This window comes from Lathyrus oleraceus, chromosome 1 (assembly GCF_024323335.1).
Source record: "Lathyrus oleraceus cultivar Zhongwan6 chromosome 1, CAAS_Psat_ZW6_1.0, whole genome shotgun sequence".
In the NCBI taxonomy this organism is placed as follows: domain Eukaryota; kingdom Viridiplantae; phylum Streptophyta; class Magnoliopsida; order Fabales; family Fabaceae; genus Lathyrus; species Lathyrus oleraceus.
Window position 1 is genome coordinate 143,618,859 of NC_066579.1, and position 5,451 is coordinate 143,624,309.

Sequence of the window (5,451 nt, forward strand, 5' to 3'; positions counted from 1 at the left end):
GCTAAGGAATCGGATACTAGGCTTGATAGTCAGTGCCTCCATACAGTGCTGATCAGGATAACGTGTGGGTGCCATGGGGTGCTGATACAAAGCAATGTAGCGCTCCCTCTGAGCATTATCTCTATAGGCCACGTGCATGTCATCAAAACCCTGCATCCTAGTAAAAGTTAAGAAAGTGATCCTGAAAATACAAACCATTTATATCTTAGCCTCAATGTAAAATAAAATAAAATAAAAATAAAAATAAAAAATGCGAAAAAGTAAAATGAAAGAAAAACCATGGGTTGCCTCCCACGCAGCGCTTGTTTAACGTCATTAGCTTGACGATTAGAATTTATACACCTGTAGTAGTGGTAATTGGTGGATCGATCAGGGTGTGGCTCGAGTAGTATGCTGGAATGTCTCCTCCTTCGTAGAGCTTCAGTCTTTGTCCATTTACAATGAATGGACTACAGGTATCGTTCTTGATTTCTACGGGTCTGGATCTCAAAATCTTGGATACTTCAAAAGGACCAGTCCATCTTGAACGTAGCTTTCCAGGGAAGAGTCGTAATCTAGTGTTGAAAAGGAGAACATAATCGCCTATATTGAAGTTTTTTTTTTTATTATTTTGTCGTGATAGGCTTTTGTCCTCTCTTTATATATTCTTGCATTCTCGTAGGCGGATTGCCTAAGTTCTTCTAATTTATGAATGTCTAGGGTACGCTTTTCTCCAGCAACTAAGTAGTCTAAATTCAAAGTTTTAATGGCCCAATAGGCCTTATGCTCTAACTCAAATGGTAAGTGACATGATTTTCCATAAACTAGTTGATAAGGAGTAGTTCCTATAGGGGTTTTGAAAGCGGTTCGATAGGCCCATAATGCTTCTTGAAGCTTCTGAGACCAGTCTCTCCTAGAAATAGAAACAGTTTTCTCTAGGATTTGTTTTATCTCCCTATTAGATACTTCTACCTGGCCACTAGTCTGTGGGTGGTACGGTGTTGCTACTTTATGCCTAACTCCATATTTTCTTAAAAGTTTGTCAAATATTCTCGATATAAAGTGTGATCCTCCATCGCTTATGACTAAACGTGGTGTTCCAAATCTAGGGAATATATAGTTTTTAAATAGTTTGATTACTACCCTAGTGTCGTTTGTGGGTGCAGCTATAACTTCAATCCACTTAGACACATAGTCTACAGCTACTAAGATATACCTATTTCCTAAGGATGGTGGAAAAGGTCCCATGAAATCTATACCCCATACGTCAAAGAGTTCTACTTCCTGAATATTTCTTAAGGGCATTTCATCACGTCTTGAAATGTTTCCAGTGCGTTAGCATTTATCACATTTGACAATGAAAGCATAGACATCACGCCACATGGTAGGCCAGAATAGGCCAGCTTGAAGAATCTTGGTGTATGTCTTAGAGGTGCTCGCATGTCCACCATAAGGTGCAGAATGACAATGCTCGATAATATTATTTGCCTCTTCTTCTGGGACGCAACGGCGAAAGATGCCATCTTTACCCCTTTTGAAAAGGAGCGGTTCGTCCCAATAGAAGTTTCTCACATCGTGGAAGAATTTCTTCTTGCGGTGGTAGTCAAGATCAGGGGGTACTATATCAGCAGCTAGGTAATTAACAAAATCTGCATACCAGGGTACGTTACTTATTGCCAAGGAATTTTGGGGGTGCTCATAAGGATCTAGGTTATTGTCTTCAATGGTTTCTACTCTAGCTATCAGTCTATCATAGGCGAAATCATCATTTATGGGTACTAGTTCAGGTTTTAGATGTTCTAGCCTAGAAAGGTGATCGGCTACTACATTTTCAGTGCCTTTTTTATCTCTTATATCTAAATCAAACTCTTGTAGTAATAGAATCCATCGGAGTAACCTGGGCTTGGCATCTTTTTTACTTAATAGGTAACGAATGGCAGCATGATCGGTGTAAACAATAATTTTTGCTCCTACTAGATAAGATCTAAATTTGTCTATAGCGAAAACTACAGCGAGTAATTCTTTTTCAGTTGTTGCGTAGTTAAGTTGGGCAGCATCTAGGGTTCTACTGGCATAATAGACGGCATGTAATTTTTTATCTTTCCTTTGTCCTAGAACGGCTCCAACTGCATAATCACTAGCATCGCACATTATCTCAAAAGGTTCCGACCAATCGGGCGGTTTCATAATGGGCGCTGAGATCAATTCTTGCTTTAAAAGATTGAATGTGTCATTACATTTTTCGTCGAAAATGAATTCAGCATCTTTCATTAAAAGTCCGGTTAACGGTCTAGTTATTTTGGAGAAGTCCTTAATAAAACGCCGGTAGAATCCAGCGTGTCCAAGAAAGCTTCGGACTTCTCTGATTGTTTTTGGTGGTTTTAGGTTTTCTATAACTTCTATTTTAGCTCTATCTACCTCTATACCTTTTTCGGAAACTATATGTCCTAAAACTATTCCTTCGGTTACCATGAAATGACATTTTTCCCAATTTAGCATGAGGTTCACCTCCACGCATCTCTCCAGGATTTTCTCAAGGTTAGCAAGACAATTGTGGAAATCGAATCCGCAAACCGAGAAATCGTCCATAAACACTTCCATGATACCATCTAGGTAATCTGCGAATATTGACATCATGCAGCGTTGGAAAGTAGCTGGGGCGTTACAGAGGCCGAAAGACATTCGTCTATAGGCAAAAGTTCCATAAGGGCATATAAAGGTAGTTTTTTCTTGATCATATGGGTGAATAGGTATTTGGAAGAATCCAGAGTATCCATCTAGATAATAGAAGTAAGAGTGTCTGGCTAGACGCTCCAACATCTGGTCAACAAATGGTAAAGGGAAATGGTCTTTCCTAGTTGCTTTATTTAATTTTCTATAATCTATACACATCCGCCATCCTCCTTCTAAACGTTTTGCTACATGTTCGCCTTTATCGTTTTGCACGACCGTGATGCCTCCCTTTTTAGGTACTACATGCACAGGGCTCACCCACTTACTATCCGAGATCTGATAAATTATACCTGCCTCAAGTAACTTAAGAACTTCCTTCTTAACAACATCACTCATTATAGGGTTTATTCTTCTTTGATGCTCCCTAGAGGGTTTTGAATCTTCTTCGAGCGAAATCCGATGCATGCATACGGATGGGCGTATACCTTTCAGGTCAGAGATATTATATCCTAAGGCTGAGAGATATCTTCGTAAAACGTCTAAGAGTTGGTTCGTCTCCTCTTGGCTCAAGGTAGCACTGACTATAACTGGACGGTTCATCTTTTCATCGAGGAACTCATATCTCAGGTTCTTAGGCAGTTCCTTAAGTTCTAAGGTTGGTTTCTTAGGGCATGGCATAAGATCTGGAGTAAGGGATAAACATTCGTAAAGGTTATCATCGATGTAAGGTTCTTTAAAGTCATCATCTTCCATTATGGGGGTTGATGGTAACTTAATAATTTCTTTTTGTTCTAATTCTCTAACACATTCATCAATGATATCTAAGGCATAACACGAGTCTCCCATCACAGGTGCCATAAGAAGTTTCAAAAGTATAAATTCTATTTTCTCGTCACCTACCTCAAATGTCAACTTTCCTTTCTTGACATCTATTATGGCTCCTGCAGTTGATAAGAATGGTCTACCTAGAAGAATTGGTATATCATTGTCTTCCTTGATGTCCATGACGACAAAATCAGTAGGGATAAACAGCTGACCTATCCTAACAAGAACATCTTCTAAAATGCCTATCAGATATTTAACAGATCTATCGGCTAACTGAAGTGACATCTTAGTGGGTTGCAATTCTCCTAAGTTTAACCTCTCACAAACTACTAGAGGCATTAAGCTCACACTAGCTCCTAAGTCTAGAAAAGCTTTTTCGATGACATGATTACCCAAAAGACAAGGAATGGAGAAATTTCCAGGATCTTTATCTTTATTTGCTAATTTGTCCTCGGAAATAGCATTACACTCCAAAGGCTTCGGATCGTCAAGTCTACGTTTGTTGGTAAGGATGTCTTTCAGAAACTTTGTATAAGAAGGTATTTAGGTGATGGCTTCTATGAAAGGGATTTCTACATGAAGTTTTTCTATAACTTTAATAAATTTTTGGTACTGTTTATTAATCTGGGTTTGTTTGAGTCTTTGGGGATATGGTATAGGTGGTTTATATGGCGGGGGCGGTACATAAATTTTATCTTTAGGTTCTTCTCCTTTCTCTCGACCATCCTGGTTTTCAGATTCCTCTGGTTCCTTTACTTCGTCTAGGGGTTTGGTACATTCCTTAGAAGTTTCGGGTTCACTCAATCTTGGGTTTGGTGGCTCATCATAAGCGTTCCCACTTCGTAGGGTAATGGCATTGGCTTGTCCTCTCGGATTTTGTTGAGGTTGCCCAGGGAATTGCCCTCCAGGTGTAGTCTGAGGGGCTTGGTTTAAAGCTACCTGAGAGATCTGGGTTTCAAGCATCTTGGTATGAGTAACTATTTGGTCAACCTTGGTTCTAACTGAGTAATCAATTCGTTAACATGAATGTTTTGATTCATGAACTCCTTGTTTTGTTGGGTTTGAGCGGTGATAAAATTTTCCATAATTTTCTCAAGGCTCGGCTTTGGTGGCACAGGTTGCATAGGTTGATTTGATCTAGGGGCTTGATAACTAGGTCTCTGAGGTGCATTATTTTGAATAGGGTTATTGTTTTTATAGGAGAAGTTAGGGTGATTCCTCCATCCAGGGTTATAGGTATTCGAGTATGGGTTCCCTTGGGTGTAGTTCACTTGCTCGGAGTGGGTTTCGTTCAATAAACTGCATTATGTGGATTGGTGTCCTTAGGTTCCACATATCTCACAATCCGATGAAACTGCGGCTATAATATTCGGGTTCGTGTACATATGCTTGACCTTAAGGGCTAATGCGTCCATTTTAGCCTGCATCATGTCTATAGAGCTTAGTTCATGCACTCCTCCTTGGGCTTCCTTCTTCTCAACTATCGCTCGTTCGACTCCCCATGATTGATGGTTTTGAGCCATATCTTCGATGAGGGCACTAGCTTCAGGATAAGGTTTGTTCATCAGAGCACCGCCTGCGGCAGCGTCGATGGTCATCTTTGTGTTGTAATGAAGTCCATTATAGAAGGTTTGAATGATTAACCAATTTTCTAAACCATGATGTGGGCATGCTCGTAACAACTCTTTATATCTCTCCCAAGCTTCGAACAACGATTCTCCATGGTTTTGGGTAAATCTAGTTATATGGTTTCGAAGAACGGCGGTCTTACTCGGGGGAAAATATCTAGCAAGAAAAACTCTTCTAAGGTTATCCCAAGTCGTAATGGAATTGGGTGGAAGGGAATCTAACCATGATAGGGCTTTATCTCTGAGGGAAAAAGGAAATAATCTTAAACGTATTGCCTCAGGAGAAGCTCCATTGGTTTTAAAAGTATCTGCTAATTGAAGAAATATTTTTAAATGTTGGTTAGGG

The 5,451-nt window shown here is 39.8% G+C and overlaps 1 non-coding gene across 1 annotated transcript; it reads left to right on the forward strand.

Moving 5' to 3' along the window:
- The first annotated feature begins 5,130 nt into the window (after positions 1–5,130).
- LOC127117055 (small nucleolar RNA R71) lies at positions 5,131–5,237 on the forward strand. The gene has a single exon (XR_007801817.1). It is a non-coding gene; the product is annotated as a small nucleolar RNA R71 (small nucleolar RNA).
- The last annotated feature ends 214 nt before the right edge of the window (positions 5,238–5,451 follow it).